Source organism: Euleptes europaea, chromosome 3, assembly GCF_029931775.1.
Source record: "Euleptes europaea isolate rEulEur1 chromosome 3, rEulEur1.hap1, whole genome shotgun sequence".
NCBI lineage: Eukaryota > Metazoa > Chordata > Lepidosauria > Squamata > Sphaerodactylidae > Euleptes > Euleptes europaea.
The window spans coordinates 45,460,509-45,473,270 of record NC_079314.1 but is presented as its reverse complement, the minus strand read 5'-3'; the positions used below and the strand labels follow the sequence as shown (position 1 = coordinate 45,473,270).

The 12,762-nt window shown below is 42.1% G+C and overlaps 1 protein-coding gene across 1 annotated transcript in view; it reads left to right on the top strand.

Moving 5' to 3' along the window:
* Positions 1–399: 399 nt before the first annotated feature.
* Positions 400–12,762, top strand: part of PHTF2 (putative homeodomain transcription factor 2) — a 108,629-nt gene continuing 96,266 nt past the window's right edge. The window contains exon 1 of the mRNA XM_056845948.1: positions 400–422. The gene's annotated coding sequence lies outside the window, so the exon portion shown is untranslated. The remainder of the gene's footprint in view (positions 423–12,762) is intronic.

Genomic DNA, 12,762 nt, shown 5'->3' with positions numbered 1-12,762 from the left:
TGTCCATCACTCCACTACTCTTACCCCATTGGGCTTTGCCGCACTACATCCCGCCTCCTGCCGCTGTAACCGAGAGACCACCCTCGCTCTAAAGCATTCGCCGGGGAAGCCGGAGTTCTTCTTAAGCCCGCCCCTCTTTCTCTCATTGACTGGTAAAGGCGCCCATCGCCGTCCCTCTCGGCACCGCCCCCTCCTCTCCCTTCGCAACGATGTCTTAGAGAGAAGAGGCGGGGCCATGATCGCCACACCCCCTTTCTCGGCGGCGCGCTGTTGCTGCTGCCTCAGATGCGCGCTGTGCGCGCGCCCGGCAGCGAGCTGTTGCCTCTCGCGCCGTTTTGTGCCCTTGGTCCAGCACGGTCGCGTTCTTCGCGCAGCTTCACTCCGCATCGCGCGCGCGAGGAGGCGGCGGTTCTGGATAACCGGTAAGATTCGGACGTCCCTCCTCCTCCTGACCGTCCCTTTCCCTGTAACGGTCGCTCGAGCCTGGGCAATTGAAGGAAGGGGGGGGGGCGACGAGAGCGGGAAAGGTCTCCAGAGGCAGGAGGAAGGAAATGAGGACTGGGGAGGGGGATTAGGAGTGGGGGCGAGACAGCCTTGGGGGGGGGGTGAAGGAGAGCTTGGAGAGCCCTTACTGGGGGAGGGGGAGAGGGGTCGTTCTTGAGGGAGGGTGGATCCGAGGCTTCGGTGAAAAGAGGAAGGGCCGGGAGGGGGCTGGCTGGCTGGCGGTGGGTGCTGGGAGGCAGCCGCTGCCACTTGTGGTGAGGAGAGGAAGAGAGAGCGAGGGGGCGAAGCCAAGGGAAGAATGGGGAGGGTATGGCTTCTTTGGAAGAGAAAAGAGGAGGGTCGTGGTGGGAAGGGTGGACTGCACGTGTGTATGTGGGGGTGATGGGGGGTAAACAGGGCTGCGATGCGTGTGTGGACGAGACGGCGGCTGCATGCCGTGGGTGGGAGGGAGGGACGACCATTTCGTGGAGTCCAGGGACTTCGTGTTGGGTCAGGAAAAAAACGAGCGGCTGTTATTGGAAGGCGAAGGGGGAGGATGTGAAGAGCTGTCAGCGTGCGGAGGGAGGGCGAGGTCAACCAGCCCGAGGGGGTGTAGCTGGGCTTGTTAAAGCTGGGGGGCTTCTTCATCTTAAGCCTTCCATCTCTGGGGTCCTCTTTTCTCTCTTCTCCTCTTTTTAAATACTCCTTTCCCAAGAATGGTTTCTTTTGGTCATCACTTATTTTGTACAGGGCGTGTGACTTCTAAAAACGAGGTTTTGCAGAATAAGTTATTGTTCAGCACCAGGTAGCTTTTAAGGGGAATGCAAAGGGCCCAGATCTTCACTCTTTCTTTTAATTATCTAGTGGGCAGGCATGCGGGCTCATATGTTTGAAACAAGGGTAACTAGTGGCAGGTTAGTGTGGTGATTGTGGCTTGCTGAGTTTTCTCATGGTTGCAGTTTCCCCTAGAAACAGTAGAGAGAAATGAGGATTTAAAAAACAAAACCAGGTTAATTTCTGTGAACAAGAATTCAGTGACGTCTCTATTTTTCTCTTATTTGCATAGGTGTCTCACAATCTCTTGTCACACAATAGTGTGACGAGTTTTATCTGTTGTCTGTTAAGATAGGGTGATGCTTTTTAGTGCAGGTATAGCTCACTGCCCATGTGCCAAATGTTAGGCCCTGGGGCTTAAGCTCCTTAGACATGAGTATGACTTGGCCATCTTTCTCAAAGGGAACAAGACTTTTAATGGCTGGAGCACGTGCAGAGCATAATTCATATTCCTCCCTGCATTCAGAGCACTATATTGCCAAACCTGTTGGTGTTTCACTTTTTGCCCTGTTGCATCGTGCATCTTTTCCAGTACCAAGAATGTTAGCATCTATCATTTCTTTATTCCATAAGCATTCCATTTTTATCTCATAAGCTTGGAACAGTTTCATTAAAAATATATGCTTAACCAATATGTTAAAATTCCATCTAATATATCATTTTGGATCTTCTCTTTGTGAAGGAGAGATTTGAAGGAAAGGGCAAAAATGCCTGCTTGTGTACAAACACTGTATGTTTCTCCCCCTTCACCCCACTAGTTCCTAGAAAATCACATCAATTATTGTGTAGGTGATTTTATAGCCAGTGTGTTGAATTGTTTTATTTATTGACAAGTAAGTCCCGTGGCGCAGAATGGTAAGCTGCAGTACTGCAGTCAAAGCTCTGCTCACGACCTGAGTTCAATCCCAACGGAAGTTGGTTTCAGGTAGCCAACTCCTGATTGATTCAGTCTTCTATCCTTCGGAGGTTGGTCAAATGAGTACCCTGCTTGCTGGGGGTAAAGTGTAGATGACTGGGGATAGCAATGGCAAACAACCCCGTAAACTTCGTCTGCCAGGTAAACGTCATGATGGGACGTCACCCCATGGGTCAGTAATAACCCAGTGTTTGCACAGGGGCTACCTTTACCTTTTTAAGACCTAAAAATTAGGGGCTTATTCTCTGCCCAGCCAGCGATTTGCTGGATGACTTCAGGTAACTCATTGTGATGTTTTGCAGCTTTACAGTGTATGTCAATTTTGTTTGAATCTGATGGGATTGTATATGTGATAAGCACCTTCAAAAATTGCTGTAGAGTAATGGAAAACAAATTGACCATAGGATCTCCATTTGGACCCTCATTTTCCTTAGAACGAGGCCATCTTTTCAGGCTAACTTTTGTATCTGGGTACTAATAACTGAGTTTTAAATGCTGTGTCAGGTCAAATTACATGTTTGTTATACGTACTGTTGAAATAGCTTGGCTATATAATATTTTTCACATTCGTTTAATGTAGAATGGTATGTATGGACTCTTGCAAACATTTGCTTTCTTTACAACAAGCTTTATTATTGTTTCCAGTTCACTGATCACTGTTGACAGATTGTTTTTTAATTTCTCCCCCCTAAAGATTATCATTTTTACTGTATTGGTCTTATAAAATATTCTAAAGCTCGATATGTGTACAATAAATTAAAAATATTTTAGATTTATACATGGCTATATTTATTGCAAAGTATTTTTATTTTCTGAGAGTGGAATCTTAATAATTCTGATTGAGATTTGAAGTGAAATTTCTATATGGTCGTCAATGTTATGAAATCATACCAAACATCAAAGCTTTTAGACTTATTACCAGTGAAAAATATTAATAACGCATGGCAATATTGGGATTTCATTATAGAATTATGTCTATCTGCAGCTTTGGTGGTTTATATGATAAAATAGCTAATTTAGGATAGCTAATCTAACCAGAAACTCCACTTAATAAAAAAAACTGTTAAAGTTCCATCAGTTCTCATAATTAATAGTGTTTTCAGTGCATCTAGCCTCAAATACATACCTGACTTATTTGTTGGATCAATTGCAGTTGAATTCAACATTAAAGAAATCCATCATTTTAGATATCCTTTTAATAGCTGGTATTCTTCAACCACATTGGTCCTTTAATTTTCACCCTTCTGAACAGAGTTTCCATACTTGCAGCTCAATTATATGAATGTTTGTTTGAAATTAAGTCCCATGGAGTTCACTGGAGTATTGGCCTTGATTAAATCTAATTTGTGGGTTAGGAAAATCCCAGTGCAGGAATCAGTCCATTACATTCCTTGGATCATATCCAAAGAACAATTTTGGGCAAGACCAATGAAATTTTTTAACATGGAGTTGTGGACCAGCATGGCACATTCCAAACTGTTTTGGAAGCACTAAAGCTTCAAATGCAATTTGCCGTGTAGCGTGGGTGGCTGCTGTTGGAAAAAACACTAGCACGCTCGGAGTGTGTGGAACTAGTTGCACAGTTCATATGATCTCAAATCTTATATTACGTTATACATATTCAGAGAAGTAATATGCACACAGCTGCAGCCTCATTTGTTTTTGCTGTGATTCTTGAACTGCTAAACAGAGTAATTACTTTGTAAAATCACACCAGAGTCCCGTGGCACCTGGAAAACTAAAAGATTTGTTGTGGCATGAGTCTTTAAGGTGCCATGAATCTTTAAGGTTTGTTTTTGCAGTGTCACACTAATACAGCCACCTCTTTGGAATTTGCTTTGAGGAATAAATCTTTTGCTTAATGCATAGCTTAGTGATATGCATACTTCTAACTAGTCCAACAGTACTGATAGGTCACTGATAGAAATATTGAATGTCATTTTAAACATTTTTGCTGTATAACATGCCACATTGCAGAAGGTGTTTATTAAAAGGTTATACTCTGTATACTCAGTAAGTTCCCAGGGGGGCTTCAAATTTATAGTTAAAATTAGCAGTCTTCTATTTAAAACATAATAAAAATGCCAGCTTCCTCAAACAGCTATCAAATAGCCAAGTATAGCCCTTCTCCGTGAGGATTAGAGAATCCTAAAGCATAGGTTTAGGTTTAGAGAAGGCCTAAAGCATAGGTCCAAGTTTCCGGTAAAATATGAAAATAAATAAAGAAACCAATGCATAAGAAGATGTTAGCGCCCCCACAAAGAACTTTGGGTGGCATTTTGGGTTATATAGCAACCTCGTATATCACCCCACAATGTAAGATGATGGGGAGAGGGTGGAAGGGGAGGAGAAACCTCTTGGGGGGCCCACTGCAAGAGTCTTTTCAATATACTTGCAATATGGGAGCCACTGCAGCTCAGCCCACATTGCTTGGGTGGTGGAAAAACCCCATGCCATGTGGAGGACACAATATTGTGTTTCCTTCCCATGCGTTTGCTGTCCTTATGTTACCATGTGAGCTTTTCCAATGTGGCCTGGGCATTTTCACATTACTTCATATAGCTTTTCAGCAGCTCTCATGTAGCAAACACAAAGTGAGAAGGAACTGAATCTTTTAATCTTTGACTTGTTTTGGCCAAATGAAGTAGATTGTAGTTCTCTCTGCTAGACTATTGTAAGCACAATATCTTGGCCAGCATTGTTCCTGTGAAGACCTGGAATGGAAAAGCTCTTTCAGACAGTTTCAGTTGATGGCAAGATGTCCAAAGCCAAGCTTTAGGAGACAATCATAATCAAGTTTGAGAAAGTTTCGTAACCTGAAGGCTGAAGCTATGGGGCTATAAATGTACATGTCTTGCATGGAGACAAGCAGCCCTCTGAAAAATGACCCTGCTGTTCTGTGAATTCTTAAAGAAGTAAGAAGTGCTGATGAGTAAAACAAAATTTGGAGAACTGTTCTCGAACTGTGTATGGGTCAGTTCTCAGTTAAGTTCATCAGCAAAACTTTTAAACATATAATTATCTGAAAAATAGCCTATCACAGACCTGGTCATCTTGAAGGTTGATATAATGTAAGGTGCTTGTGAAAATAATCATTTTGTGATGGGAGTCAAAAGGGTATAGTGGTTAGGAGTGTTAGACTAGGACCATGAAGACCCAGGTTCAAGTTTCTGCTTGCCATAAAAATTATTGGGATACCTTGGACCAGTCATTCTCTCTATGCGTCTTCCTTAAAGACATGGTGGTCTTATGTCCAGATCCTATATTTGTATCTAAAGTGAATTCAGTCTTTCACAGGGCCCAGGAATTATTCTTACCATCTAGAACTACTATTAACAGGTAGCTGAAAGAGTGCACATCAATAGCCTGCTCATTTCAAGGCTTTGTCCCGCCTGAAGGAATCACAGCGCATTCTACTAGAAGTGCATCTACCACGGCAGCCTTCCATACAAATGCCTCAATGGAAGACATATATAAAGCAGTAACTTGGGCATCCAATTCAACGTGGGCCAGGCATTACAAAATGGACACTATGGCAGCAGCAGATGCATCCTTTGGCTTAAGGGTGCTGCAGCAGGTGGTATAGACAAGCCTGTGTTTGTGGTTGGCAGTTGGGACCTTCCCATTGGACATGTGGCTTTACAATATCCCAAACATGCCAGAACGTCGTCCTCATCTCAAACGAAAATGGAACATTGGACTTACCATGAAGGTTCATTTTGTTTGAGAATGAGGAGGACATCCTGGATCCACCCAATTTTGTTTTGGATTTTTTTGTCTCCAATGGTGGAGGAACCATTTGCCAACAGGGAAGTAGTTGTGAAACTATTTCTCCCTGTTTTCTACAGTTTTACTTGTTCCTGTTAAAAGCTTTAAGTTTTGTTCTGCTGACCAAGTTGTTTCAGAAGGTCAGAATGGAGGAAGGCTCAAGGCACATGAAGTAGTCTCTTTAGGAGCTGTGGAAGCCTCCAAAATGAAGAAGGTGGGCACTTCCCCTTCCCATTGGGGCGGAAAGAACAATCTAGGTCCTGCCTCCTAGTATGATGGGAGAGGAGTGCCCAAACATGCCAGAATGTCCTCCTTGTTCTCAAACAAAAAGAACCTTCGTGGTAAGTCCATTGTTCTGTTTTATGCTTTCACCTCCCATTGGGACCCTCTGAACTGTTCAATTCATTCCATTTTAGAGTACCTACTATTCTTGCATGACCATGGTCTCACAATATTCTCATTACTTATACATTGTGTGGCTATTTCTGTACACCACCCTGTCATTGCATCTTCTTCCATTTACTCTTAGCCAGTTCTTAAACAGTTTTTCAAAGGTTTGACGAGACTTTGTCTTTTTGAAACTATGGCCTTCTGCAACCTCCATTTGCTGTCATTAAGGACAGCCTTCCTTGAAGCCCTATCTTATGCCTGTTAAACAAGCAGACTCTGTGATCAGCCTTACCTCCAGTTTCATCAGGACAAGGTGATCTTGCATCCAGATACTGCTTTGTTTCCCATAGTACCTGGCTTCTTCCATCTCAGATACTGTGCAGTTTTAACTCTCATCTTTAAAAATCACTTCTTGGCAGATGAAAGACTGCAGCATGCCACTGATGTCTGATGGTCTTGATTTCTGCTGCCTTTTGCAAAAATCTGTTTGCAAAAATGATTTTGCACAGTTGGGAAAAGTACAGAAGAGACCAACCAAGATGATTCAGGAGTTAGAGTATGAGGAAAGCTGGAGAGTCTTGGGCTTTTTATTCTAGAAAATGGTGGCTAAGTGGGGACATGATGGAGGTTTGTAAAATTATACCTGGGATAGAGAAAGTAGATAAAGGTTTTTATTCCTCTCCCATAATACTGAAACTCGGGGCACACCACTAAGTTTTTGGGAAATAGGATTAGGGCAGACAAAAGGAAAAACTACTTTACTCATTAAGTAATTAAACTATGGAATTCATTGCCAGTGGGTATAAGAAGTACTGCTAACAGTTTGATAAACATCTATACTAACTCCACTACAACGCAAAGTTTGTCATTTAAACAGCAATCCTGGTAAATTAAAGAGAATATAAGGAAATCTGTATTTAAAACATCTGGCAACGGATTGTAACAGATCCTTTGAAGCTCCACAAAAACTGGGTTTGGAAAAAAGCCCTCATAATTCAGTCTTCCATACTCTGCAGTTCTGCAACAATTTTTTATCAGCAGAATTATACTATATGACTGAATTTTATATGGGGTAATTTGTGTGGTATGGATATCTGCAGCAGAAATGAGAGTAGGAGAAAGGATGGGTATGCACTTCATCCTATCTTCTGTCTGCCACCTTCAGTTGTTCCCTCATTAAAGGTTGCCCACCTGTCATTGACAAGTAGGCTTGCCAACCTCCAGGTACTGTAGAAAAGAAAACAGGGCAGGCTCGAAGTAATATAGTATCAAAAAACTATATTAAACGATCTAAATGGTGCAAGACTTCAACAAGTTGGTGTAACATACATATATGTACAACAATGTACAGCAGCTGTTAAAAGGGTAACAGCAGATACAATAATAAGCACATTGGCAGTCTCCGAAAGAAGACGTGAAGCAAGTCCAAGAGGTAGGTGATCTTGATGTAAACTTCCAAGGGTGGAGTCCACAGCCCTGCCGCAGCCGGACGGGAATGGGGCAGGACGGGGAGGAGGAAACGCTTTCCCAAATAATTATAGCGCTTTCACCTTATCAAGCTTCATCAGCCTAAAAATCAAGTAACATCTTATCTATGGATACTAAATAAATTTGTACAAGCATAAATTGCAAGCTTACATATGATAACCTTTCTTACCTCAATTAAGAGTATGTGTTCAAAGTTTGCCTGGGAGAATCATCATAATTCTACTAGTCCATCAGAATAAACATCTTCTGTTTCATTTTGCTATTTTTATTTTGTTTTTTCTACGAAGTTTATGCTCCCCAAAAAAGAACAGGGCTGCAATTCTGTTAGTTGTTAAGTGTAGCGTCGTGTAAAATATATTTCCTGTCTCAGGTCACGTGATGGTGTGTGCATAGATCTCAAGAATTTAAAGGGGACCTGTCCAATTCATGGTCCGTTTCACTTATAAGGAAAAAAGCACTATAAAAAACAAGAGATCTGTTTCGTTATTTAAACCATAGGGGGCCATGGTATTAAAGAGATGGATGAAACGCATCTCGTGTTGGAGAAGGGTCGTCTGTACGTCTGTTGTATCGTGAGGGTGGTCTCTGAATGTCCACAATACAAAAAATCTCAGGTCATTCTCTGAGTGCTTCGGTTCCAAAAAGTGACTTGTTAATGGGGCATTTAAATTCCGCGCACGTATGCGGGATCTGTGTTCCCCTATGCGTAATCTGATTTGGCGGACTGTGCTTCCAATGTAAAGTTTTGAACATTTACATGTGATGGCGTAAACCACGAGGCTCATTGCGCAATTCGAAAAATGGCGCAATTTAAAGTTAGATGTGGTGGAACTGAACTCCTTGACGGGTAGGCTTAACGGACAAACAGAACAACGTCCACATTTAACAACTAACTTAACAACTAACAGAATTGCTGCCCTGTTCTTTTTTGGGAGCATAAACTTCGTAGAAAAAACAAAATAAAAATAGCAAAATACCACACAAATTACCCCATATAAAATTCAGTTATATAGTATAATTCTGCTGATAAAAAATTGTTGCAGAACTGCAGAGTATGGGAGACTGAATTATGAGGGCTTTTTTCCAAACCCAGTTTTTGTGGAGCTTCAAAGGATCTGTTACAATCCGTTGCCAGATGTTTTAAATACAGATTTCCTTATATTCTCTTTAATTTACCAGGATTGCTGTTTAAATGACAAACTTTGCGTTGTAGTGGAGTTAGTATAGATGTTTATCAAACTGTTAGCAGTACTTCTTTCAACCATACCTTTAGCACCCTAAACACTCTTCATAACCTTTTTAGAAGTTCTGTTTTCTGATGGAGCTGATGGAGCTGTGCTGTATGAATTGTGAAGTAAAACATAATACGTTAGAGCAAACTGTGTAATGTAAATTATTTTCCAGAATGAAAAACACTTGTGAAGGGTTGGTTGGGTTTTCCACTTCCTGCAGGCAATCACAAAAATAGAACAGCTTTCTTGTGTTTCATAAACATTTTGCAGTGCTGTCTATTGTACAGTAGACAGTGGCACTAGAAGAATGCAGTTATACTGGAGAGAAACCACTCTTTCTGGATTTTCCTTGGCTGTTTATTATGTTAAAGAATTGTCACATGGCATGAATGCACAAGAAAGACATGCTTTAGTTTAATGATGGGTAATCCATTGTATCAACTTTATGTACATTGACACAATTTCAGAGTCTTAAAAATTATACTAAAGAAGTTCTACCAAGAGGAAAACTATGGGTTTTCCATATTGAGAGTAGCTTAAAAAGACTGCTGCTTATACTAGTTGGAATGCTTTTAAATATGCTGTCTGTTTTTAGCGCAGTTACATATCAATCCTCAATGTTTATGTACGTAGAACATTTTGCCTTACTCTCTTAAGTTTAACAGAATCTCTGAAATGGCTTACAAAAATTTAAAATACAAATAGGAAAATAAAGCTAAACTAAAATTGTAGCCCAAGTAAGTTGTGTCAGTGTGGAAACTGCCTTCTCTAAGGGTGTTTTTATAGATGGCAGCTAAGAAAAACAACACCAAAAAGAAAATAATAAAAACAAATATTGTGAGGATTCAGAATATCTAAGATAATATTTGGCGTCTCTGCATTCAAATTACCAAATTATTTTCTCCTCTCTTGATGCCGCTGGCTGATTTGCTCTTAGGTCATGGTGAGCTCCTTGTACTCTTGTGAACGAGTAAACTCCCTGACCCTTTGCAGCAGCCAAAAGCGTGCCCTCAGATTTTATGGCCTCTTTTTCTCGTGCATTTCCTCAGCTCCTCTGATGTCACAGAGGGCCTCTGAGCCAGGCAGCTGACTAATTTAAATGGTGGTGGAGTATTCTTACTTATTCCACAGGCTTATTAGTTCAGTTCAGTTGAGCAGTCATGTAGCCTTTTGGCAGCAGCAAACAGGGCACTTTTATATGGTAGGATGTTCTGAAAATGTAGCTCTAGATTCTGCAGTATTGCAAATACATTGCATCATTACTTATCATGTTAGTGATAACTAGGTTTTACCTAGAATAATTGGTACAGAGAAGTAGCTAGAGACTACGTCTATGTAACTATATAATTACAAATTTATGCTATGGTTATCCAAATCTGCATTTAGTTGAATGCAAGTTGTATGTATTTCTGGATGTTTTTTTCTTGGTGGAGCAATTTATTAAAGCAATCAACATAGTGATAATTTCAGTAAAACGTTATATTGTTTTAGTTGCCTTCAGCTTAAGCACACTGTGGCCAATATTTATTATTTTTATTTATTTAGGAAATGTGTATGCCACCTCTCCAGAACCTGATTGAAGTGGCTCACATTTAAAATCAATAAAACACAGCAAGTCAGTAAAGTAAGTCAATAAATACGACAAGCCTATTAAAAACTGGTCACTAAAACATATACCAGTAGTGGTATAATATACATTGTTTTTGGTAGGAACACTTCTGTGCTGGTAAGCGTTTGCAGACTTGTTTATAGTTCTGCACTACTGATGGTCATTCCAATAGATTAAAGATAGGCACATATTATTTTTGGATGCACGAGTTTGGGCTGACTAAAGTGAGACTTGCTGGCTGTCACCACATGTGATCATGCTTCCAGTATTCTCTGACCAAGAGCCTGGTACTCTTTCCCTAGAGTGAATCCAGACCAGAACAACTATCTGTGCTTATCTGAATCGGAAACTGCCTTTTCATATATGAACCTAGGCATCCACTAAAGTAATCTTTCGAGTGCCCCCGCCACTTGGGGCTAGACAGATGGCAACCTTGGTTGTGGTGACAAAACTTTGGAACTCCATCCCCAGAGAGATTAATCTAAATCTTGCTATTGTTTTCCACCAGTGGGTGAAGACTTTATTTTTGTTTTGTTTGACTAAAAGGGTTACCGCACTTTGCATTCCCAGTGATGTATTAAGAGTTTGAAAATGTTGTAAAAAACATCGCTTTAAAAGGGTTTTTGGATACCACGGCTTATACATGGTTGGAAGACGTCTTCACAGCTAAAGGGGCCAAACAAAGTGCGAACAGTATTTTTTATAACGTTTTCAAACACTTAATACATCGCTGGGAATACAAGTGCGGTAACCCCCATACTCTCAATAACTGTTGTTGGCCCTCCTCCTTGGTTGTGGTGTTATGTGTGTTCATATGTTTCGTAGTCGTGGCTTCTGTGCAGGCACACATGGGACTGCGCTTGCGCAGGCCAGCCAACGGAAGATTAAAAAGCTTCTTGAAGAGTTTCGCTCCCTTGGAGCGCTCCCCTCCCCCGTCAGTGATCAAGCCTCAACGGCTTTTCCCGCCCAGAGATCACTTGACAGGGGGGCGGGGGAGCACTCTTCCCTCAGTTCTTATTCTGCTGCCGCGGAACGAACACGGAGCTTCAATTACTGCGATAAGTCTTGTTAAAGAAAGTGAATTTTGACAAATTTTAAACAGCGGTCTGATTCCTTTAGACCAGGATGGCTTTGTTTAAAAAATGCCGCACTTGCGGCACGAAGATGGCCACAATTGACGGTCACTTAGATTGCCTCATATGCTTGGGGGAAGGGCATATTGTGTCTAAATGTAAGGAATGTGCGCTCTTCACGCAAAAGTCCAGACAGGAGAGAGCCAGAAAACTTATGACAGCTCTATACAAGAAATCACTATGCCCAGAGCGGGGAGACAGAGAAAGGTCGGTGGGATGACCAAATTCATCAGGCTCTGTAATTAAAAGATCCCTGCAGAAACCCCTGAAGGGGGTTAGGGCTGCATCTGAGCCTCCTCCAAAGAAACATAAATCTAAGAAACTCCACTTATCCCCCCCTTCGGAAATGATTAAGGAAGGGTCGCTCGGTGCTGACAGAGTTAAAGAGCCCAAGACGAAGGACGCTAGAGCGGCGCAGACAGCGAGAAGGGGAGGTTGGGATGAGTCCCCGCCCTCAAAAGGGGAGGGAGAGAGTACGGAGACTACGATGTTGGAGCCGAGGAAGGCCCCGTCGCCAAGACACAGGTCTCCTTCCAGGAAGTCCTCGGCTCTGAGAAGCAAGTCTGCCTCTCCGAGGAGGGCGCCGAGGGAGTTTGAAGTGGGCTCCCCGAGGGAACGGGGAAGAAGCCCAGTAAAACGCCTGCAAAGCAGAAGACCCCATCACTGTCGGGGGCTGAGATTCAGCTGTCATCCTCGGATGAGGAAGACATTCACATCCTGTTGAGGAAGACATTCACAGCTGATCTCGGGAGAAGAGGAGCCATGGGAGGGGATGTCGGTACCATGGCACCTTAATCAACCACACGGATGGATGCCTTATGGGTATTACCCACCCCCTTTTTATCCGGGGTATGGATTTATGGACTCTAGGCATATTTTCACGTAGCGATACATAGGGATTGTAGAACT